At 35.1% G+C, this 27,163-nt stretch overlaps 1 long non-coding RNA gene across 1 annotated transcript in view; it reads right to left on the reverse strand.

Annotated features, from left to right (window-relative positions):
* The window catches only part of LOC309656503, a 251,625-nt gene that overhangs the window by 141,024 nt on the left and 83,438 nt on the right, over positions 1–27,163 (reverse strand). The window contains exon 2 of the long non-coding RNA XR_014261411.1: positions 12,619–12,736. This is a non-coding gene — a long non-coding RNA (uncharacterized lncRNA). The remainder of the gene's footprint in view (positions 1–12,618; positions 12,737–27,163) is intronic.

Consider the following 27,163-nt stretch of genomic DNA (forward strand, 5'->3'; position numbering starts at 1 on the left):
TAAAACTCTAAATGCCAATATTAAGGATTCTTGGGAAATGTACAGGCTTTTAAAATTTATTTATTTATTTATTTTTCGCTGCATTGGGTCTTTGTTGCTGAGCGCAGGTCTAGTTGTGGCGAGCTGGGGCTACTCTTCTTTGCGGGCTTCTCATTGTGGTGGCTTCTCTTGTTGAGGAGCATGGGCTCTAGGTGTGTGGGCTTCAGTAGTTGTGGCACGTGGGCTCAGCAGTTGTCACTCGTGGACTCTAGAGCACAGGCTCAGTAGTTGTGGCTCATGGGCTCTACAGCACAGGCTCAGTAGTTGTGGTGCATGGGTTTAGTTGCTCTGTGGCATGTGGGATCTTCCCGGCCCAGGCCTCAAACCCGTATCCCCTGCACTGGCAGGCAGATTCTTAACCACTGCGCCACCAGGGAAGTCCCGAAATGTATGGTTTTGAAGATAGTTTATGAGCTATAGGTTCTTCAGTGTTCTGTTTTGAAATGTACCCTACCTGCCATGGAATCAGTGGATCTCAGGAAGCTTTCTTCCTTTGAAGATTCACTATCATCTTTGTCTTATCTGACAACACAGTGACAAATCAACTATCCTTAATGGCACTATGCTTCATGGATTCTGGAAATAGATGAAATTTAGGAATACTAATCCCTTTCCAAATTCACATGGCATAATTATAAAATGGATGGAGTCTTATCATATTTTCTATGTGAAATTTAGACACAATTAGCAAAGTAAATAATAAGGTATTTCATATTTTATATGCTACACTATGAATTCTACATCAGGATATACTTCACTTTTGCCCTGTTATTCCCTACCAAAGGAAAAAAAAATGAGCACAAAGTTTTTTTCACCTGTGTTTATTAACAATTGAAAAAATAATAATCACAGAGCTGAGCTTCATTTCCTGTATATGTAGCACACCTAGTATGGTATTCTGATTTAGGTGGAAGTTTTCTTTATTTGAAGGAACTACAAGGCTCATCTTTTCCTTACATTTTGCAACCTGTTGGAATTATCTGAAATCTAAAAATATGTAGCTCTCTAAAAAATAAAATCACTTTGTCTTCACCTGTGATGAGGTTAGATGTTGCCATTTCTACTGTTAAAAGCAAAACCATAAGTCAGATGTGCTTTGAATGAATTCTTGATTCACAATGGAAGTTGCTCACAGCTAAAATGAAATATATGCTTCATTCGCTACTGTTTGTTCTTTCACATTTCTAAATACAAAGACAAAAAGGACAGAAAACACTTTGTATTTGATATAACCTTGAGAATCAATACTAACAGTTAAGTGTCAAATTGTTGAGTCACTTGCTCTTATTATCTTCCAACTATTCCACATTCTTTTAATTAATTCAATGTTGTAAAGATAACTGCCTTGGGTTACATATAACACAGAACATAGCACAACACAATGCAATTTCATACATGATCCTCTGTAATTGCTTATAACACACGGCTGTGCATGAGAGATAGAAACAATAATGGAATAACTGAAAAATATTTAGGCCAAACCTTATTACTGAAATGATACCGTGAAAGATCCTGAGATAGTTTTTGATCTACTTTGTCCAGATGTAAGCAATGAGAATGACTGAATTTTTCAGATCTTCCTGGTTTTACATTGGACATAGTAGGGAATAACTGACAAAGGGGCTCACCTTCCCAATAGTTAAAATGAACGGTGGGAATTTTAAGAAGTCAAACAACTGATTCAAAGTAAAAGCTGGTACATAAGGAGTAACAGATCATTAAAATGCCTGTAGACCTATCATTGTATGATAAAAGCAAAGTATCAAACTTGACCCTGCTATCAGTATAAGGCACAACAAAACCTTAGGCATGAAAAGGATGTCAATCCTTCTAAATGCAAACAAGTACACAGGTAGCTTAACATAATTTAGCTAGAACCCAATTTTAATGGAAAAGGGTGGTAAAATATTCATTTAGGTTGAATGTGAAATTTTAAGTTATTTACTTATCAATTATAAGTGTTCTCCAAAAACACAATTCCAGAAAAAGCAAGTAATGCTTTATTAATTTTTCACTATTATTGTTCTCATTGCATTGTTCAACTTCTGAGGATTCTCTATTCTGCAGATATCATTTGAAACATTTTAGTAATAATCTAATTAACTCTTCTATATTGACAAATTATGAGAGTTTGGTCAGAGAAATTAAGAGACTCACACAAAACTGATTCTATGATGAGTTCATAACTGTTACTACAGAACCAAGGATTTTGTCCTTATCCTAGGACTTTCAAATGTTTCCTAATGGTAAAAAGGTTGGAGGCCATGCATCCAAGGAGTATAGGGGTATGATTTGAATAAGATTATCATTAATATGAACTGTCTTTTAAATTACTATTTATAATAATACAAATTTTTAAAGTTTTATATTGTAATCTGTACTGTGCTTTAAATAAAATTTGTATTATATATTCCCCTGAAAAAACTCACACACACACAAAATTTCTTATCTGTTTCACTGATTAGGTGGGTGTTGAAAGCAAGCTATCAAGATAAGAACACTGTGTTAAACTGACAAGAGTTGATATCGAATTTCTTTTTTATTTTTTCCAACTTTACTGAGATATAATTGATATGTAATATTGTGTAAGCTTAAGGTGTACAATGTGATGATTTGATCCACATATATACTAAGTGATTACCACAATATGTTAAATAACACATTTATCAATTCACATAGTTGCCTTCTTTCTGTGTGTGGTGAGAACACTTAAGATCTACTCTGTTAGTAACTTTCAAGTATAAAATATAACACAGTTAACTATAGTCACCATGCAGTACATTAAATCCCCAGAATTTATGTATCTTATAACTGAAAGTTTGTATGCTTTGACCTTCTCTCATTTGCACTTGGCAACCATAATTCTACACTATGATTATATGAATTTGTTTTAGATTCCACATATGAGATCTTACACTATTTGTCATTCTTTGTCTGACTTACTTCACTTAGCATGATGCCTCAAGTTTCATCCATGTCAAGAAAAATGGCAAGATTTCTTTTTTTTATGACTGAATAATACTTCATTGTGTGTGTGTGTGTGTGTGTGTGTGTGTGTGTATTTCTTCAGCCATTCATTCAGCCATGGACACTTAAGTTGTTTCCATATTTTGGTTATTATAAATAATGCTGCAATACACATTGAAGTACAGGTATCTCTTTGATATCCTACTTTTATTTCTTATGGATGTATACCCAGAAGTGGGAATCCTGGGTTATATGGTAGTTCTATCTTTAATTTTTGAGGAACTTCCATTCTCTTATCCATAGTGGCTGTACCAATTTACATTCCCAACAACAGTGCACAAGGGTTCCTTTTCTCCACATCCTCACCAAACTTAACTCTTGTCTTTTTGATACTAGCCATTCTAACAGATGTGAAGTGATATCTGTAAGTCATTTGTATATCGTCTTTGGAAAAATGTCTGTTAAGGTCATTTATTCATTTTTTATATTTTTTGCTATTGAGTTATATAAGTTCCTTATACCATTTGTATGTGAGTTCCTTATACCATTTGTATATTAAACTCTTCTCAGATGTGTGGTTTGCAGATATCTTCTCCAATTACATAGATTGTCCTTTCATTTTGTTGAACATTCTTTTGCTGTGCAGAAACTTTTTGGTTTGATGCAATCCCATTTGTTCATTTTTGCTTTTGCTGCTTATGCTTTTGGTGCCATCTACAAAAAATAATTTCCATGACCAATATCAAGGAGTTTACCCTCTATGTTTTCTTTTAGGAGTTTTATGGTTTCAGGTCTTACATTTAAGTCTTTAAACAATTTCAAGTAAATTTTTGTGAGTGGTGTAGGATAGGGGTCCAATTTCATTCCCTTGCATGTGAATATCCAGTTGTCTCAACATGATATTTTGAAGAGACTGTCTTTTCTCTGCTGAGTGTTTTTGGCTCCCATGTCAAATATTTGTTGACTGTATATGCATGAGTTTACTGCTGGGATCTCAATTCTGTTCCATTAGTCTACGTGTCTTTTTAAATGCCAGTAACATAGTGTTTTGATTACAATAGCTTTGTAGTATAGTTTAAAATTAGGAAGTGTGATACACCAGCTCTGTTCTTTCTCAAGATTGCTTTGGCTATTCAGACAGAGTCTTTTATGGTTCCATACAAACTGTAGGATTGTTTTTTCCATTTCTATAAAAAATGCCGCTGAAATTTTGATAGAGATTGGATTGAATCCATAGATGTGATGCTTTTGAGCAATATTGACATTTTAACAAGATTAATTCTTCTGATCAATGAACATTAGATAGTGTTCCACTTATATGGGTCTTCAATTTCTTTCATCAATATCTTGCAGTTTTCAGGATATAGATCTTTCATCACCTCAAATCGCTTAAATTTATTCCTAAGTATTTTACTGTTTTGATTCTATTTTAAATGAGATTTAAATGACATTGTTTCCTTTATTTCTTTTTCTTACAGTTTGTTGTTAATGTATAGACACACAACTGATTTTTGTTGTGATTTTCTTGACTTTGCATCCTGAAACTTTATTGAATTTATTAGTTCTAGGAGTTTTTTTGGTATTCAGGGTTTTCTACATATAAGATCATGTTATTAGCAAACAGAGACAATTTTACTTCTTCTTTTCTAATCTGGATGACTTTTATTTCTTTTTCTTGCCTTATTGCTCTTGATAAGATTTCAGTACTATGTTGAATAGGATTGATGAGAGTGAGTACCCTTGTTTTGTTACTGATCTTAGAGGAAAAGCTTTCAAACTTTCACTACTGAGTATGATGTTAGCCATGTGATGTTACACATCATTGACTGTGATGCTGAATTGTCACATACGACTTTATTATGCTGAGGTGTGTTTGTTGAGAGCTTTCATCATGAAAGGATGTTGAATTTTATCAAATTCTTTTCCTGGGGACTTTCCTGGTGGTCCAGAGGTTAAGACTTCATGCTTCCACTCCAGGGGGTGTGGGTTCGATCCCTGGTCAGGGAACTAAGATCCCGCATGCTGCACCGTGTGGCAAAAAAAAAATTCTTTTTGTGCATTAATTGAGATGATCATGTTTTGTATCTTTCATTCTATAATGGGATGTATCACATTTATTGATTTGTACATGTTAAAGCATGCTTGCATCCCAGAGATGAATCCCACTGGATCATAGTATATAACGTGCCCTTGAATTCCGTTGCTAACATTTCACTAAGAATTTTGAATTCATCCATATTCATCAGGGATACTGGCCTTTAGTTTTCTTTTCTTGTCACATCTTTTTCCTGCATACCATAAGTTTTAGTTTGCTGCATTTCTATTTTTATCTCAAGATTTTTTTTAAAATTTACCTTTGATTTCCTTTTTGTTCCAGTGGTTTTTAAACAGCGTGCTGTTTAATTTCCACTTTTTCTGTGTGTGAATTGCCCAGCTTTTCTTCTGTTACAGCTCTAGTTCCATATCATTGTGGTCAGAAAATATACTTAATATCATTTCCATTCTATTGAATTTGCTGAAATCTATTTTGTGGCCTTACAAATGATCCTAGAAAATGTTCCATATGTGCTTAAGAAACATGTGTATTCTACTGCTGTTGGATGGAATGTCTTATATATGTCTATTAAGTTCATTTGTTCTATACTGTTGTTCAAATCTACTGACTCTAGTGATTTTCTGTCTGTATGATCTATCCATTGTTGAAACTGGAGGCCTCAACTATTATTGTATTGTTATGTATGTCTCCTTTTAGTTCTATTATATTTGCTTTATATATTTAGGTGTTTTGATGTTGGGTTCATATTTATAATTGTTATATCTTCTTGATGAATTGACTCCTCTTATCATTATATAATAATAGTCTCTGTCTCTTGTGACCATTTTAAAAAATCTATTTTTATAGCATAAGTATAGCTTTCTCTGCTTTTGGTTACCGTTTGTTTGAAGTACCTTTTTCCATCCTTTTACTCTCAGCCTATATACATTCTTTTTTTTTTTTTTTTATAGAACAGATTTTTTTTTTTTAACACTATTTTTATTTATTTATTTTATTAATTTATGGCTGTGTTGGGTCTTCGTTTCTGTGCGAGGGCTTTCTCTAGTTGTGGCAAGTGGGGGCCACTCTTCATCGCGGTGCGCGGGCCTCTCACTATCGTGGCCTCTCTTGTTGCGGAGCACAGGCTCCAGACGCGCAGGCTCAGTAATTGTGGCTCACGGGCCTAGCCGCTCCGTGGCATGTGGGATCTTCCCAGACCAGGGCTCGAACCCGTGTCCCCTGCACTGGCAGGCAGATTCTCAACCACTGCGCCACCAGGGAAGCCCCTATATACATTCTTAAAGCTAAAGTGAGTCTCTTGTAGGCAGCATACCATTGAATTTTGATTTTTTAAAATCCATTCAGGTTTTTAATGTTGTTTATTAGATAATTAAATCTTTACTTTTAAAGTAATAATGATAGACAAGGACTTACTATTGCCAATTTGCTCATTGTTTTCTATTTCAAATAATCTGCCATTGAATAAATTTATTCTTCTGCTTAGCTGAGCCTGTTGTTAAAGTTCTTTATTAAATTCTTCAATTTAGTCATTGTATTCTTCAGCTCTAGGAATTCTGTTTGGATTTTTGGATGAGTTCTACTTTTTTGTTGAACTTATTTTCTTTTTGCGTATCTTCCCAATTTTGTTTAGTTGTCTCTCTGTGTGTTCTTATAGTTCACTGAACTTTAAAAGTATTATTCTGAAATCTTTGTCAGACAGTTCATAAATGTCCATTTCTTTAGGATCAGTTATTGGGGCTTTGTTAGTTTCTTTGGTGGTTTCATGTTTACTTGATTTTTGGTGATCCTTGTATCCCTGTGTTGGTATCTGTACGTTTAAGTAAGTGGTCTCTTCCTCCAGACTTTACAACCCTGAATTTCAAGTTTAGATTTAGAATAATCTATCTCCTCTTGTTCACATCATTTCTAAATTGAAACATAAATACACATAAAATATAGAGCAACAATTTTCCACTGCTTTATATATCAGTATAAATGTTAAGTGAAAATGCCCTGATTGCTGCCACCACACATGTCACAGTTAAGTTATACAGTTTTGGAAATTCAATAAATATATTTGATGACAAAATAAATGATTTGCATCCTATGGATGCTCAAAATGGTCACCAGTAAACTTGTCAATGCCTTTTATTGCTTCAGTAAAATATATGAAAACAGACTTTCAAAAGAGAGAATTGTGCTCTTTTCACTTTATTATAATTTAAACTGTGGATAAACTCAGTTTCAAAAAACTCATTGACCTGGCAATAGATTCTTTTTATTATTTATTTCCAAGGCATATTCTTTCATATCCAATACCACCACCTATTTTCAAAGCCTTATTTTTCTTGTATCATTGACTCTTGCAATTGTCACTTTACCCATCTTTCACCATCACTGCCAACTCTTCTTATGTACTATTATATGAATATTCTCAACATGTCACTCCTACATCTGCAAAGTGAAATCCAAACTCTTGAGTGACATTCAGCAGCTGCTCCAATGTAATTTGTTGTCCCAATCTTTCCTCATAGTATCCCTACCAATATATACTCTAATGCTCCAATCACCAACTTCCTGAAGAAAAAAATGAGTTTTCTGCCATTTTATGCTCTCCTACATCAATTCTCATTTCATTCACCCTCCAAACATTATAAAGATCTAGCTGTCTGCCATGTCTCAACTGAATTCCCACTTATTCAACAAAGCTTTCCCTAGTTATTCAGTGTATACAATTCCTTCCCTCTGAAGAGCTCTTATATATTCAGCATCTATTCAATGCCAGGCTCAGTCTTAGTCATTGTGGCCCCTTCTTTCATGGAGATTTTTGGCTCAGTGAGGGAAGAGGCACAAGGAAAGATATAATAAGAATATAATACAGTAGGCTATGGTAGCAGTCCAGGTTGGTGTGATAGTATAAACAGGGGCTGTTGACCTAGTTATGTAAGAGAAAGGACATCCTGGAGACCTGTTCTGAGTCTTGAAAGACTGGGAGTTGGTGAAGTGAGGATGAGAAAGGTATTCAAGCTGAGGAAGCCTGTTTCCCAGTCTTGGAAACAGGTCCATGTACTACGTGTATTGTTTATTAGGCACTAAGTATATATACTTTTCATTCATTCAAGAAATAGGTGCTGAGTACATATAAATAGGAAACTTTTAGCTGCAAAGAACAAAAAATTCTCTTCATGGATTTCAAGATTGTTTATATCAAATAAGATTTTTTAAAGTAATATAGCTTTAAAATGGACTAACTTGGTGACTTTAACAATGTTAACCAGTACCAGGATTCATTCCATCTTTCTGTCCTGCCATCTCTGCTTTACTCCCCTCATGAACTCAAGAAGGAAGCAGAAGAGGTACTGTTTCTTTTCATGTATCAAATTTTAAGAGCAAGGGATTTTTTCCTTTAAGTCCTCAAATAGATTTTCAAGTCTCAGTGGGGAGAATGTGTCACATGTCAAACCCTAGCCAGTCATCTGAAAGGGGAATCGGATCATAATGATTGACTTAGATCAACTAAGAATTATCCTAGGAGCTGAAGTGAAGAATGCAATTACTTCAGTCATGTGTGGGTGCAGTGCACACCTGAACCAAACTGGACTCTGCTAGTAAGGAAATGGGTGCCACCTTTGGTATCTGCAACAACCACCTATTTGCCAGGCACTGTGCTAGATGCTAGGAAGGTAATGTTGAACAAAATACATTATTTCTGGCCTTAAGGGGCTTAGAAAATGTTGAGTAAAGTATTTTAAAAGCACACAAAGTAATGACAAACAACAATAAATTTTTATTTTTTTAAGAAAAATGTACAGGGAGATATAAGAGTAATTAATGGTAGACTTTATTTAATATGGTGTGCCAAGTAAGGTTTCTATGAGAAAATGCAGTTAAGCTATAATTTGAAGTCTAAGTCAGAGAAAGGAAGTAAAAGGAAGACAATTTAAGGGAAAGTATATTCCTGGCAAAGGAAACAGCATGTGCATAGGCTATGAGGCTAGTTTAGTACAGCACCTTTGAGGAATGGAAAGAATTTCAGTGTGAATTCAAAAGATGTGATTGAAAGAGCTCATCAATAAGATTTCCTGCTTTTCTTCTAAAAGCCTTTCATTTGTGGTCTCACCCTCATTTTACCTGTGCTATATCCAAGCATCAACGTAATAAGGAAATGGAAGTGTAAATTGAAGAAACTCTGCTGACAGCATATCAGATTCTTAACCATAATAGTTATTATACCTTGTGCTATGTGTCAGCCTTTCACTGATCATTAATTACTCACCTATAGATCAGTCTTTGCAGTGACGCTTCTTGGAACATAAAATACCATAACACATCTGTTATTCTCAAGAATGTAGAGCAGGGCTTCAAAGCCCAGAATTTAAATAGGTCACATCTCTCTAAATGTTGTTTGGTATGATCACATCTGTTATTCTCAAGAATGTAGAGTAGGGCTTCAAAGTCCAGAATTGAAATAGGTCACACCTCTCTAAATGTTGTTTGGTATGATCAAGCAGTAGGAGCATTTCCTGATTTCCTGGTGCCAATGTTATTGGGGGGAGGGGGTTGGACAGTAGGATTGTTGTTTTCCACTGTACATGTTGACCAGATGTCAGCAAAAACAGGAGTATTACTGTGCTTTCAGTTAAAAAGAAAGATAAAATGATGTTAAAACAATGACAAAACATTTAGAACATATTACAAAGGTTACAGTTTAAGAAAAAAAAGTTTGCAAAGAGAAGAAGATGTTTAATTTTAAAAGAAGGTAAAACTGACTGTCTATAAAAATAACACAAACAAAAACCATCTTACTTTTAAACTTAATGGGTCTGAGGTTGCATTGATATAGTCTGATCCCTGATCTTTAAATCGAATATTCCTGGCAGAAACAAATTGTGTAAAGATTATTTATAAAATAACAATTTTCTCAAATTATTTTGTCTTCTATTTGTTTAAATTTTCTCAGCTCATGCTGAGAAAGAATTGAGTTCAAATGATGATACAAACTTTGTGCATCAGGGTACAAAATTTCAAATAATTTAAAACGAAATGGAAAGAAAAGAATGAGATCCTACTTAGCATTATTAGAAGCTTACAGTAAAAGACCCAACAAAGGAAGAAGAAAAGTAGAGAGATAAAGAAAGGATTAAACAAAAAATCCACGGATGAAGCCACATAGTGTCACGTTTACTCCTGAAATGAGAGCTGACACATCAATATCAGCTAGAAAAGGTGAAGGTAATTTCAGTGTCTCTAAATATACAGAGGTACCGCTTGAACAAAATCAGGAGATCTATATCAATAGTGTAGTTGCAACACTTTGTATGCATTGTGAGAGTTTAAAAAAAGTAAGTTGGTCTAAACAAGGCCTGCCAGCTATTCACAGTCTCTGTTACATGAGTGTTTCTTTGAAGAATAAAAGAGGCACTTGGAAGTGTTGGTCTCAGAAGACAGTTTATATGGGGATTATCATTTAAACATTTTATCCTCTGCTGTCAAAAACACTAATATGTGTATCAGTCAGGGTACAAAGAAAAGCAAAATCAAGATGAGTAATATAGAGTAAGTGATTTATTACAAGGGTTAGAGTTTAAGCAACTATGGGACTTTGTGGATCAGTTTCTATGGGTTAATGTCTCTACGTATAGTGTTGAACGTGAGTCACTATAACTTAGCCAGAAAATAACAAAAAAGACAAGTTAGATATGGAAAAGAATAAGGGCAAAATGGAACCCAAAAGGATGAAATACAACTCACACCTGTCTTGCACTACCTCCAACTTTGACACACTGATCATCAGGCAAATGCAAATTGAAACCACAATGAGATATCACCTCACACTTGCCAGAATGATTATTATCAAAAAGACAACAAATAAGTGTTGGTGAAGATGTAGAGAAAAGGAAACCCTCATGTACTGTTGCTGGGAATGTAATCTGGTGCATCCACTATGAAAAACAGTATGGATATTCTTTGAAAACTTGAAAATAGAACTACCAGATGATCCAGCAATTCCACTCCTGGGTATTTACCCAAAGAAAACAAAAACACTAATTCAAAAGATATAGGGATCCATATGTTCATTGCAGCATTATTTACAATAGCCAAGATATGGAAGCAACCCAAGTGTCCATCCACAGATGAACAGATAAAGAAGATGTGGTGTATATATATAAAATGGAATATTACTTAGTCATAAAAAAGAATGATATTTTGCCATTTGCAACAACATGGACGAACCTATAGGGTATTATGCTAAGTGAAATAAGTCAGACAGAGAAAGACATATAATACATGATTTCACTTATATGTGGAATCTATAAAACAAAACAAATGAACAAACAACTAAAACAGAAACAGTTATAAGTACAGAGAACAAAAAGGTGGTTGCTAGAGGGGAGGAGGATGGGGACAGGAAAGAAATAGGTGAAGGAGACTAAGAGGTACAAACTTTCAAATGCAAAATAAATGAGTCACAGGTATGAAATGTACAGTGTGGTGAATATAGTCAATAACTATGTACTATCTTTGTATGGTGACATACTGCAACTAGACTTATCAGGGCAATCATTTTGAAATGTATAGATATACCAAATCACCATGTTGTATAACAGGAACTAGCATAGTGTTGTAAGTCAATTATACTTCAAAAACAAACAAACATATAGAAAAAGATTAAATTTGTGGTTACAAGAGGGAGAGGCGGAATTGGATGAAGGCAGTTAAAAGTTACAAACTTCCAGTTACAAGATAAATAAATACTAAGGATATAATGTACAACATGATGAATATAATTACCACTGCTGTATGTTATATATAAAAGCTGTTAAGAGAGTAAATCCTGAGAGTTCTCATCACAAAAATTTGTCATGCTGTACACCTTAAACTTATACAGTGCTGTATGTCAATTATATCTCAATAAAACTGGAAGGAAAATAAATAAATAAATGCTACTCCCCTTCACCAGAGAGCTACACATGTATTTGGCCTAGGATTCAGAGAAGCTGAAAGAAGAGATTTGGCAGGAGCTGAAGGTCTAGGTGCTGCCTTACACCAAGATGAGCTATCAAATCAGTGTCAACGTGCCAGAGTTATTGTGGCACCCTACAAAGGTCTTCAGAGTGTAAAAGAACACAGCTGCTATTTCTCTTTGCTTTCCCCAAAGCATCTGAATGCTTCTTATGACAATGCTAACACAGAACCACACAGTGAGGAAATCTGGGGAAATGCAGTACTAGCTTAGCAAAATCGATAAAAGCACTAAAGTCCACTTCCTGGCAAATATGCATCCTTAAACTTCCAAATAAAGAGAACAAACCATGATTTTGCCTAACATGCTGAAAGTACTCTTTGTGCAACAGAAAATATGCTAAGCACAGCCCCAAAAGAGGCAGTTTCTTTCCAAAAGAAAGTTCTTCTAGATGAATGATACCCTTAGGTATCTTATAACTTAAACACTGAGATTACAAGATAAACTACTATTAATTCAGTTTATGTTAGATGGTAGGGGAATGACAGAGGGGGAGAAATAACTGATTCATTTATGCACAGATATAATATCACAATAAGGAAGAAATACTCACAATTATTGCAGTGCCTGATTATGAAACTGGTCATGGCCAAAGTTCTTCCACAAGCCATTCCATAGTCCCTTGGCTAGTCATGGTTTCTTGCATGGTGGGTTGTCCAACACCTTCATTCCTAAAGAATCTGAGTCATTAGAAGTTCTGTAAGCTTAGATTATGGTAGTTTTCTATTGATTTTAATCAGAAAACATGGGAATTCTAAGAGGTACCCCAGGGGATTTCCTGAATTATAGACATGTCCTTTCTCACTCTTCCTGTATAGTAACAACTGAATACCCTTTGACAGTTAGGACAAATTACCCAGCCCTAACCTTTTCCTGATGATTCACGAACATTAAGACACAAAGCAGCTATTTAAAGTCTCAGCTCTAAGTTTAATGAAACTATTGGTTTATCCCCTGGTGGAACTATTTTCCCTTTGGTACTAGAACATCTAGACCAGCAGAGTTCAAAACTGTAGGTATGGGAAGCAAACATTTTCACAGAAGGTTAAGAGTAAGAAAGGACACTTATTTCCTGGACCTGTGAATCTTGGCTATGGTTCAAAAAAATCACCATAAATTTATCACTAGTTTAAGCCATATGTTCTATCCTGGGCAACATAACCACAGTGTAGCATCATAACTTAGACTTCACTAGGCCAGTTCACTGTATGTCAGGCAAACTGTTTCAAGATGATGGGTAAAATGGTAGGAGAAGTAGATTCCATGAACATGATCATATTACTGCCCTTCACTTGCTGTAAAATGCTATTTGATAATGAGTTAGGCATCCTGTAAGTCCACGGATTTTGGCAAAAGCATTACAGGCAAAGAAGGCAAATTCAGATCCTGAGTAAGTATTTGTTCCCGTGAAAAAAATAACAGTGTCACTCCTTCCAAGATAGAAGTAGTCCAATGTAATCAATACCAATTTCCTTAAAACCTTTGGATAACTTCCTCTACAATATACCCAAAAAGTTCTGGCATTTCAATTTTCTCCGGTGTAGGCCACATTTGGGTCCACATATCAGTCAACATGAAACTGTTAGAGCCATTCCTTTCTATTTGAGCTAATTGGTTCAGTTGAGAATCTCACATCTATAAATTCAGCCTGACCAAACATTATATTCTTCCCAACTGAACCCAACACCCTTAGGACACATTTCCACGTATTTTTCCCCATAAATTTTTTTTTGTCATAAATTCAGAAAATAATGCAATTATATTGGTGTGGATTATAGTACCAATTGTTCATACTTTGTAATTAATTCTCTGGGACCAACTGGGACTTAAGTCTAGTTACATATCTAGAAGCTATGATCTTCCTGAGGCGGATAAACAATCCCTTAAAAACGTACATTACAAGATCTTCAGGCAAAAGAAGACTAACTTCTGAGATAGAAGGAAGGGCTATTCTTACTATGAAATGAGGCTCAGTAGAATTTAACAGATTAAGGTCCCCAGCTTCATGAAAATCTGCCTGTATGTTCCCATTCCAATTTTCAGAAACTAAGTCCTTCCCAATCAATGCCCTACATCTAATACAAGGGATCCTATGGGCAGGAGAATTCAAATTGCATTGCAAGCCAGCTATATGCAGGAATAGACTTTGGCTTAGTTTTCAGAAATCACAAGCATATAGCTACAAGAAATAAGGGTTTCTTATGGGGCAGTCATAGAGGTTTTCTAATCCCTTGAACTTGAGTTGTGTATTTATAGCCCTAAGCTCATGATTTTATTTCTACAAGTTCTCTACTGTATTTATAAGCAAACAATCAACTCAATTTTACTGCTTATTTTCATTAAAATGTTTCATGGCAGCAACTACTTGTCATGCAGTCTTTCTCCTTTCTCTTTCTAGGTGCTTGAATACAAGGTAGGCGTCTACAGGTGGTAATTCTAGGTAACCATGTCACCACTTCATGCCAAGACTACTACAGCCTACCTTAAAAATGGAAACAATGGAAGATGGAAACTGAAGCAGTTTGGAAAAATCATGTTTTACTGTTTTTATTCCTACTGTTAAGTGGACAACAGAGGTAGGGGCCTTTCTAAAGAGCAGAATAGAATTCCTTATTTGAGATTATTCATCCAGTGGAAAATTGATTTATTTTTCATGAAAATAGAACATTCAGATAGACTACTGATTAATTGAACTCGTTTCATCAGCTACAGAGATCAAACTCTCAGCACTTATTTTTATGCCAAAATAAAATTATTTCTTTCAAGTGTTAATTTTTGTGTCAGCCTAGTCTAAATTAAGAAAAAAAAGCTGCTATTTGGTCCAGTTAAACCTAACCAGGAAGAAGCTGATTAGGAATGTTATAGGGCACCTGCTGTTAAGTAAAACTGTAGGTTCCTATTGCCTTGAGTTATACAGTCAGTAAACACTTGCCTTTTTTTTCAAATATAGCATTTAGAGAGACCACAGATTTTAAAACTTGGGAATGGTCATAATTTAAAAGGAAAAGAAAAAAAAAAAAAAAAACAGTAACAAGATTGACACCAGTCAGGAATGTCTTCAAAACAGAATGATCTTTTGGCAGCATTGTCATTTTTATTATTCTGAAATAAATGGGGGTCTACTGCTGAGATGGCAGAGAAATACTTCATTACCCCCCTGAGTGCTGGATGAGTGACTTAGGTACGTGTGCATAAATTGATGGGTGGAGTACACTGGATATTGCTCTGTTTACTGTTAAATTTCTAGCAGCATAGTGAAATGCCAGCTAGGCAATCTTTGATGCAGCCAGCAGAATAAGTGAGGATAGTTTGGGACACAGAGAAATTCTACTGCCTGTGGTTATTCTCCACTGGTTCAGAACAGAAGAAATCAGTTAGAAGTCACAGAGGGAAACTGAAGTACTAAATTTTATTTGGTTTCAAAGTTGGGAAAATAATTAAAGTGTTAGTCACACTGAGAGGAAGAGCATATAGAATTCAGAGTGGTTACACCAAAAAAGACTTGGGAGATTACTGAGGCCGACGGTCACTAAGCACCCTTAAGTGGATATTTTGTTCAACTTAGTAGAGGTACATAATTTCAAAACTTCTAAGCTTGAAAATAAGTTTAATTTTTATCCATATGTAGTCAAATTAAACTGGAAAAATTTTTTAATATGATACAGCCCAAAGAATGTATACATCAGAAATAACTGAATAAACGGTGGGTTCATGGGAGAAACAATTTCATTTTTTTTTTTTGACAGGTAGACAGGCAGTCTAGATGTTAAGGTCACTGACTCTAGGGTCAGACTAATTTGAGTTTGAATCCTGGCTATATACCTCCTACTACCTACATGACCTGGGCAATTACCTTAACTCCCCTACTTCCCATTGGAAATACTGGTGGTTAATGGTTATACTGTCCATTAAAAGTTATTGTAAAGGTTAAATAAGCAAATGCATATAAAGAACTTGACTCTGTTCACATTAAATACACTCCTACCCTCACCTCTGTTTGGACCCAAACCTCAGTATTTAGATATATGGTTGATCCTCCTGCCTTCCATTTGCTACTAAATGAGATGATTTCTTGGTTGAGTATTTTAGTAAATTATAGATTGATGTCATACTGCATCCTAGTAACATTCAGGAATTAATAATTAATAATTATCAGAGGCACAGTCATCCAATAAGCAGCAAGTCTGCAGAATCAAACTTTTCAAGAAGTCATCACCCCTTACTGGTATTGAAGTTCCCTCTACCATTATCTCAGAAATCTTCAATATCCTCTCTCCAGAGGACACTCAATATCTATTCAGTCAGGGAATTTCTGACACTTCAACAAAATCTCTTCAATTTTGGTCTTTCCTTTATGAGAAGTGATTGTTTCAAAGCATCTGCGTTGGGGTGTAAAATATTTTTTTAATTAATTTTTGGAATAAATTCTTGCCTTGCCCACAGTGAATAAGTCTCAGAGAAAGTACTTGTGTAAGAAATATTGCTGAGACTCCCTGGGCGTCTGAATATTTACTGGATTAAGTATCTAGGCTTCAAACATTTCAGATATAGATACATAATAGTATATGAATAACATTATTCAACCTGGGACTTTAACATAGCAGAAGGTTTTACTGACAAATACTGAGTCCATATTCAGTAATAAAACAATATGTTGGGTACTATGCATACATATAGTCTACAGAGCTGTACTGCCCAATATGGCAGCCACTAGTCCAATGAGGCGATTGAGTACTTTTGAAATGTGGCTCGTCCAATTGAGATGTGCTCTAAGTATAAAATACACTTCAGGTTTTGAAGACTCACTCTAAAAAAAAAAAAAAAAAAATGTAAAAAAATCCCAATAATTTCTACCATTTATTACATGTTGAAATAATATTTTTATCATTTTGAGTTAAAATATGTTGTTAAAATTAACTTTTCCTTTTTACTTTTTCTATGATACAGCTACTATTAAATTTAATATTACATATGTTGTTATCATTATATTTCCATTGAACAGTGCTGTTCTAGAGAATAAAATGTGGATTCTGATAGCAATTATAATTTCTCATTCACTTAGGGATTTAAAACAACACTTAAGCATTATAGCTAAGAAAGATAGTTGAATATAGCTAGGAAAGATAGTTGAATCATGCAAGAAAGATGTATGATTCCTCCAATTCTGTCTTTCTAACCTGAAAAATCTTTCCTTCAATCTCTCCTACATTTACATTATCTTTAAAGGCCACCTTTTTTTTTTTTCCTGAAAAATTGGTACGGAAAAGATTTTTTTAACAATTTTAACCTTTACTGACAGGATAGGCTATTTTCTACTTGAAGTAGGGGCTGAAAACTCAATTCTCCCATTCAGGAGTACTATGACATTTCTGTGAAACAACAGTTAAGTTCTTCTTCTCCTTAGTAGATGAAACTTAGGAAGTCTTCTATTTACTCTTCCTGCCATCATTGTAACAACCACCACTGGTACTACCATTATTCACAATAACATTTGTCATGTATTAGATATATAAGAACTTACTGTGCTAAGTACCTGAGATCTGTTTGTTATCTTACAATAATATTATAAGGTATTAAGTCTATTTCACAGGAAAATAAAAACAAATAAATAATTTGCTCAAGGTCACAAAACTAGTAAGTAATAGAGGCAAGATCTGCCATAAAGCCTGTGCCTTTAACAACTATGATTTACTGTCCAATATTATTGTAGCAATGAAAGTGCTATCCGAGATACCACTCTAACTTTTGAGACGGAATAATCAAATTATCAATTGTACTTACGTTTCTGTTATGAATGCCTGATTGCACATCATAAAAAACAATGTTCTATTATATTTCTATTGCTCTATGAAAAATCATTCTAATTGTTTAGAATATATTTATGTAACTCTTTTACTTAATTCACTTATTCACCCAGCCAGTGTATTTTGAAGGCAGCACTGTAGCATTTCGGATACACGAATCATTTCCCAGAGAAGGATGCTTGCTGTTACAGTCCCTCCTCACTAAATTCTAACAGTGCTTCTCCATTCATTGTAAAGACTAAAAACTCTCCCATGCATTTCCACACACCCTGGTAGAGGGTGAGGTAGAGGGCAGAGTGTGTCTATGGTTGATTACCATTGAACATCCGATTCAAATATTCACATTTAACTAAACCCTTGTGTTCACATCCTTGCTGTTATAGCTTAACATTCCCCTATGAATAGCACTCTACACCTCTCTCCCAACCTCCCTCCCTCCCACAGATATAACCTCAGGTAGCTTTCTCCATTTCCATTTTACAAAGTAGTCTCAATTAGATCCTCCTGGAAATCTCCACTTGTATATTTTTAGATGTTTGTTTGCCTTACTTTTGGTTTTGAAACTATTAAAAACTTACAGAAGCTTTGTAAGAACAGAACATTCCTATTAAATACTTTTCCTGAACCATTTGTGGGCAATTTGCTACATTTAAGGTGACTGTCTTATAAAACCACAGCACAACTATCAAAATCTGTTAATTATCATTACACAAAAGACAGATTATTTTCTAAAGATGACTACAACCAGTATCTCTTCCATCTCACATGCTCTTCTTACAAAGTGAGTTTCACATTCCTCAGGGAATGTATGGTTTTGGCCTGGGGAGGAAGAAGTGGGAAAGTCTTTATTTCTTCTCCTTGAATTTGGGTAGGCTCTGTGACTTCTGAGGCTAATTCATAAGTGGTGATAAATCTGTCTGATTCTCCCAGCACAACCGCTATTGGGACTGATCCACCTTGCTGTCAGGAAGTGTAAGCATGGGCATGGAGAGTCCACAGTGAGTTCCAGGTTCTGAGCCAACAGTCAGAATCAACCACTGGACATGTGAATAAATAAGCCTTCAGATGATTCCTGCTACCAACCAGCAAGTATTTTTATTTTTTTAACAACTTTATTGAAGTATAATTGCTTTACAACGTTGCGTTAGTTTCTGCTGTATAACAAAGTGAATCAGCTATATGTATACATATATCCCCATATCCCATCCCTCTTGTGTCTCCCTCCCACCCTCCCTATCCCACCCCTATAGGTGGTCACAAAGCACCAAGCTGATCTTCCCGTGTGATGCAGCTGCTTCCCACCAGCTATCTATTTTACATTTGGTAGTGTGTATATGTCCATGCCACTCTCTCACTTCGTCCCAGCTTACCCTTCCCCACCCCCGCACCGTGTTCTCAATTCCTTTCTCTACGTCTGCGTCTTTATTCCTGTCCTGCCCCTAGGTTCATCAGAACCTTTTTTTTTTTTTTTTTTTTGGATTCCATACATATGTGTTAGCATACGGTATTTGTTTTTCTCTTTCTGACTTACTTCACTGTAGTCAGCAAGTATTTTCAGCTGAAACCCCTGATATCACAGAGCAAAAAGAAATCATCTCCAATGAATTCTTCCCAAATTCCTAACCCTCAGACTCCATGAGAGTGATAAAATCATTATTGTTTTATGCCACTAAGTTAAGAATGATTTCATGTGCAAAAATAGATAACTAGAATAATACATTACAATTATCTAATCCTCAAACCCGCCTCAAGTTTTGCCAAATATCCTCTTAAAACAATCCTTTCTAATAAAGGATTCAGTTCAGAAATAGTGTTATATACATTTATTAACCTCCTCACTATGAAACAGTTCCTCAGTCTTGTTTTTCATGATCTTAATATTTTTGAGGATTACAGCCCATTATTTTACAGAATGCCCTTAGACTTAGGTTTGTCTGAGATGTCCTTTTGAAAAGGATTATATTCAGATTATGCATCTTTGGCAGGAATACTATAGGAATAATGTGTTTTTCTCCATCATTCCTATCAGCTAGCACACAAATTCAACTTGCTTTATTCGTGGTAATATTCACTTTGATACTCAGTTAAGGTTGTGTCTGTCAGGTTTCTGCACTCTTTTTTTCTTTTGTAATTAGTGAGTATTTTGTTGGGAGATACTTCAATACTATAAAATGTTATCGTCATCAAACACTTACTTATTCATTTAGTTTTTACATATATATGGACTCATGGATTTTTATTTTATGCTATGATATAATTGATGTGATATGATAATATGATAATACTACATATATTATTATATATAATATATATATTATTATATATTATATTTAAATATATGTATATTTTTCCGTTTTCACTTTTTATGAGTGGATATGTGTATGATTCTTTGTGTGATTTTGTCTGTATTGCTTTGCTTTTACCATTTATCCTAGGGTTCTGTCTGTCCATATTTTTATTCTATTTATTTAATACTTTATAATTTTTTTAATTTTTAATAATTTTTTTAATATTTTACTTTCATAACTATTTTTTTTATTTTACTTTATTTTATTTTATTTTTTCTTTCTCTCTTTCTTTTCTCCCTTTTCTTCTGAGTCTTGTGGCTGACCGGGTCTTGGTGCTCCGGCCGGGTGTCAGGCCTTTGCCTCTGAGGTGGGAGAGCAGAGTTCAGGACACTGGTCCACCAGAGACCTCCTGGCTCCACATAATATCAAATGGTGAAAGCTCTCCCAGAGATCTCCATCTCAACACTAAGACCCACCTCCACTCAACGACTAGCAATCTACAATGCTAGACACCCTATGACAAACAACTAGCAAGACAGGAACACAACCCAACCCATTAGCAGAGAGGCTGCTTAAAATCATAATAAGGTCACAGGCACCCCAAAACACACCACCAGAAGCAGTCCTGCCCACCGGAAACACAAGATCCAGCCTCATCCACCAGAACACAGGCATCAGTCCCCTACACCAGGAAACCTACAAAACCCACAGAACCAACCTTAGCCACTGGGGGCAGACACCAAAAACAACAGGAACTACGAACCTGCAGCCTGCGAAAAGGAGACCCCAAACACAGTAGTTAAGCAAAATGAGAAGACAGAGAAACACACAGCAGATGAAGGAGCAACATAAAAAAAACACCAGACCAAACAAATGAAGAGGAAATAGACAGTCTACCTGAAAAAGAATTCAGAGTAATGATAACAAAGATGATCCAAAATCTTGGAAATAGAATGGAGAAAATACAAGAAACGTTTAACAAGGACCTAGAAGAACGAAACAGCAAACAAGCAATGATGAACAACACAATAAATGAAACTAAAAATTCTCTAGAAGGAATCAATAGCAGAATAACTGAGGCAGAAGAACAGATTAGTGACCTGGAAGATAAAATAATGGAAATAACTACCACAGAGCAGTATAAAGGAAAAAGAATGAAACGACTGGAGGACAGTCTCAGAGACATCTGTGAAAACATTAAACACACCAACATTCGAATTATAGGGGTCCCAGAAAAAGAAGAGAAAAAGGAAGGGACTGAGAAAATATTTGAAGATATTATAGTTGAAAACTTCCCTAATATGGGAAAGGAAATAGTGAATCAAGTCCAGGAAGTGCAAAGAGTCCCATACAGGATAAATCCAAGGAGAAACACGCCAAGACACATATTAATCAAAGTATCAAAAATTAAATACAAAAAAAAATATTAAAAGCAGCAAAGGAAAATCAACAATTAACATGCAAGGGAATCCCTATAAGGTTAACAGCTGATCTTTAAGCAGAAACCCTACAAGCCAGAACGGAGGGGCAGGACATATTTAAAGTGATGAAAGGGAAAAACCTACAGCCAAGATTACTCTACCCAGCAAGGAGCTCATTCAGATGTGACGGAGAAATTAAAACCTTTACAGACAAGCAAAAGCTAAGAGAATTCAGCACCACCAAACCAGCTCTACAACAAATGCTAAAGGAACTTCTCTAGGCAGGAAACACAAGAGAAGGAAAAGACCTATGAAAACAAACCCAAAACAATTAAGAAAATGGTAATAGGAACATACATAGCGATAACTACCTTAAATGTAAGTGGATTAAATACTCCAACCAGAAGACATAGACTGGCTGAATGGATACAAAAAGAAGACCCCTATATATGCTGTCTACAAGAGACCAACTTCAGACCTAGGGACACATACAGACTGAAAGTAAGGGGATGGAAAAAGATATTCCATGCATATGGAAGTCAAAAGAAAGCTGGAGTCACAATTCTCCTATCAGACAAAATAGATTTTAAAATAAGGACTATTACAAGAGACAAAGAAAGACACTACAAAATGATCAAGGGATCAATCCAAGAGGAAGATATAACAATTGTAAATATTTATGCACCCAACATAGGGCACATCAATACATAAGGCAAATGCTGACAGCCATAAAGGGGGAAATCAACAGTAATACAATCATAGTAGGGGACTTTAAGACCCCACTGTCACCAATGGACAGATCATCCAAAATGAAAATAAATATGAAACGCAAGCATTAAATGATACATTAAACAAGATGGACTTAATTGATATTTATAGGACATTCCATTCCAAAACAGCAGATTACACTTTCTTCTCAAGTGCTCATGGAACATTTTCCAGGACAGATCATGTCTTGGGTCACAAATCAAGCTTTGGTAAATTTAAGAAAATTGATATCGTATCAAGTATCTTTTCCAAGCACAACACTATGAGACTAGATACCAATTATAGGAAATAATCTGGAAACAATACAAACACATGGAGGCTAAAAAATACACTACTAAATAACCAAGAGATTACTGAAGAAATCAAAGAGGAAATCAAAATATACCTAGAAACAAATGACAATGAAAACATGACGAGCCAAAACCTATGGGAGGCAACAAATGCAGTTCTAAGAGGGAATTTTATAGCAATACAATCCTACCTCAAGAAACAAGAAACATGTCAAATAAACAACCTAATCTTACACCTAAAGCAATTAGAGAAAGAGGAACAAAAAAATCCCAAAGTTAGCAGAAGGAAAGAAATCATAAAGATCAGATCAGGTCAGAAATAAATGAAAAAGAAATGAATGAAACAATAGCAAAGTACAATAAAATTAAAACCTGGTTCTTTGAGAAGATAAACAAAATTGAAAAAGCATTAGCCAGACTCATCGAGAAAACTCAAATCAATAGAATTAGAAATAAATAAGAAGTAACAACTGACACTGCAGAAATACAAAGGATCATGAGAGATTACTACAAGCAATTATATGCCAATAAAATGGACAACCTGGAAGAAATGGACAAATTCTTAGAAAATCACAACCTTCCGAGACTGAACCAGGAAGAAATAGAAAATGTAAACCGACCAATCACAAGCACTTAAATTGAGACTGTGATTAAAAATCTTCCAACAAACAAAAGCCCAGGACCAAATGGCTTCACAGGCAAATTCTATCAAACATTTAGAGAAGAGCTAACACCTATCATTCTCAAACTCTTCCAAAATATAGCAGAGGGAGGAACACTCCCATACTCATTCTACAAGGGCACCATAATCCTGATAACAAAACCAGACAAAGATGTCACAAACAAAAAAAAAAACTACAGGCCAATATCACTGATGAACATATTTGCAAAATTCCTCAACAAAATACTAGCAAACAGAATCCAACAGCACATTAAAAGGATCATACACCATGATCAAATGGGGTTTATCCCAGGAATCCAAGGATTCTTCAGTATATGCAAATCAGTCAATGTGATACACCATGTTAACAAATTGAAGGAGAAAAACCATATGATCATCTTAATAGATGCAGAAAAAGCTTTCAACAAAATTCAACACCCATTTATGTTAAAAACCCTCAGAAAGTAGGCATAGAAGGAACTTACCTCAACATAATAAAGGCCATATATGACAAACACACAGCCAACATCTTTCTCAATGGTGAATAACTGAAACCATTTCCTCTAAGATCAGGAACAAGACAAGCTTGTCCACTCTCACCACTATTATTCAACATTGTTTTGGAAGTTTTCGCCACAGCAATCAGAGAAGAAAAAGAAATAAAAGGAATCAAAATCAGAAAAGAAGAAGTAAAGTTGTCACTGTTTGCAGATTACATGATATACATAGAGAATCCTAAAGATGCTACCAGAAAACTACTAGAGCTAATCAATGAATTTGGTAAAGTAGCAGGATACAAAATTAATGCACAGAAATCTCTTGCATTCCTATACACTAATGAAGAAAAATCTGAAAGAGAAATTAAGGAAATACTCCCATTGACCAGTGCAACAAAAATAATAAAATACCTAGGAATAAACCTACTTAAGGAGACAAAAGACCTGTATGCAGAAAACTATAAGACACTGATGAAAGAAATTAAAGATGATACAAACAGATGGAGAGATATACCACATTCTTGGACTGGAAGAATCAACATTGTGAAAATGACTATACTACCCAAAGCAATCTACAGATTCAATGCCATCACTATCAAACTACCAATGGCAGTTTTTACAGAACTAGAACAAAAAATTGCACAATTTGTATGGGAACACAAAAGACCCAAATAGCCAAAGCAATCTTGAGAAAGAAAAATGGAGCTGGAGGAATCAGGCTGGTACAAAAACAGAAATATAGATCAATGGAACAGGATGGAAAGCCCAGAGATAAACCCATGCACATATGGTCACCTTATCTTTGACAAAGTAGGCAAGAATATACAATGGAGAAAACACAGCCTCTTCAATAAGTGGTGCTGGGAAAACTGGACAGCTACCTGTAAAGAATGAAATTTGAACACTCCCCAACACCATACACAAAAATAAACTCAAAATGGATTAAAGAGTTAAATGTTAGGCCAGGCACTATAAAACTCTTAGAGGAAATACAGGCAGAACACTCTATGACATAAATCACAGCGAGATCCTTTTTGACCCACCTCCTAGAGAAATGGAAATAAAAACAAAAAAAAACCCCAAATGATATCTAATGAAACTTTAAAGCTTTTGCACAGCAAAGGAAGCCATAAACAAGACCAATAGACAACCCTCCGAATGGGAGAAAATATTTGGAAATGAAGCAACTGACAAAGGGTTAATCTCTAAATTTTACAAGCCGCTCACGCAACTCAATATCAAAAAAACAAACAACCCAATCCAAAAATGGGCAGCAGACCTAAACAGACATTTCTCCAAAGAAGATATACAGATTGCCAACAAACACATGAAAGGATGCTCAACATCACTAATTATTAGAGAAATGTGAATCAAAACCACAATGAGGTAACACCTCATACTGGTCAGAATGGCCATCATCAAAACATCTACAAACAATAAATGCTGGAGAGGGTGTGGAGAAAAGGGAACCCTCTTGCACTGTTGGTGGGAATGTAAATTGATACAGCCACTATGGAGAACAGTATGGAGGTTCCTTAAAAAACTAAAAATAGAACTACCATACGACCCAGCAATCCCACAACTGGGCATATACCCTGAGAAAACCATAATTCAAAAAGAGTCATGTACCACAGTGTTCATTGCAGCTCTATTTACAGTAGCCAGGACATGGAAGCAACCTAAGTGTCCATTGACAGATGAATGGATAAAGAAGATGTGGCACATATACACAGTGGAATATGACTCAGCCATAAAAAGAAAGGAAACTGAGTTATTTGTAGTGAGGTGGATGGAACTAGAGTCTGTCATACAGAGTGAAGTATGTCAGAAAGAGAAAAACAAATACCATATGCTAACACATATATATATGGAATCTAAAAAAACACTGGCTCTGAAGAACCTAGGGGCAGGACAGGAATAACGATGCAGACGTAGAGAATGGACTTGACGAAATAGGGAGTCAGAAGAGTAAGCTGGGACGAAGTGAGAGAGTGGAATGGACATATATACGCTACCAAATGTAAAATAGATAACTAGTGGGAAGCAGCTGCATAGCACAGGGAGAATCAGCTGGGTGCTTTGTGACCACTTAGAGGGGTGGGTTAGGCAGGGTGGGAGGGAGATGCAAGAGGCAGAAGATATGGTGATATATGTATATGTATAGCTGATTCACTTTGTTATAAAGCAGAAACTAACACACCATTTTAATGCAATTATACTCCAATAAAGATGTTAAAAATAAATAAATAATAAAGTGGATGGATCTTAAAAAAATAAAATAAAATAAAATAAAAACCAGAGCTTTTAATTCCTTCAAATTATGAATGTGAATTTAAAAAGAGAGAAAGCAAAAATGGCATGATTTACTTATCCTAAAAACAGAGGCTATGCTATAATAATATATTCTTATCTTCTGCTAACATGAAACATCCTCAGAACATATCATTTAAGGAAAATTTACTTATATTTCTACACTGGCAGAGTGTGTAACATATTGTGTTTTTTAAAAAAAGAATCAGCAAAATTATCATGCTGGCTCTCTATGTTTATGGAACAACGTGGAGAATTGTAATTAACAGTTCCCCTTTTTCCACATTTTTTTTTAAATATCACATTTCTTAAACCACTTATGGATTACTCATTACTTCAATTTTGTCTGTCTTTCGAGTGTTGGCTATATTTAGACTGATTATGTTAGTGCATCCAAGGATAGTATAGGAAGCCATAATGTCTCCTACATCATGTTGTCATAAATTTATTCAAGGCTTCAGATAACTTTTTTTTAAATAGTTGTCTCATTTCATTATACTGAGTCCTAGGACAAACATCATCAGATAAATATACTGTAAATATTTACATTTCTTCACAATAATGGCAATCACAAGGCTAAATCCCTATGCATTGCTCTAAATATTTACCCTCGTGTGCTAGTAAATGCACTCAAGGACAAAAGCAATCATTTCAGTGTTCACAATAGTAAGAGCTGCTTAATTTAGAAAAATAATTATTTCCTACATACAACAGGAAAATGGAGGAAAAAAAGAAACTGAGTGTCCCATCAAGTTTTTTCCCATACATATATGTAAGTATATATAATTAATTATATATACTTATATGTTAATAATATATTTAATAATATATTTCATATATTATATACAATATATCACAAGTGCTTGAGGACCTCAAGTACAGTTCTAACTCCTGCTACTTGTAAAGGACATGGTGAAATGGGAAGTCAGGATAAAGTACAGTCCTTAAAATTCAGAGTAGAGAAACTTAAGCCACCCTCAGAAAGTATCTCTCACTCCATGAAATGTCTTGGCAACAGAGAGAAAGCTGTTTTCCTTCTTCTTTTAATCAGACAGCTGA

Source organism: Balaenoptera physalus (genome assembly GCF_965194825.1).
Source record: "Balaenoptera physalus genome assembly, chromosome: 1".
Classification (NCBI taxonomy): Eukaryota; Metazoa; Chordata; class Mammalia; order Artiodactyla; family Balaenopteridae; genus Balaenoptera; species Balaenoptera physalus.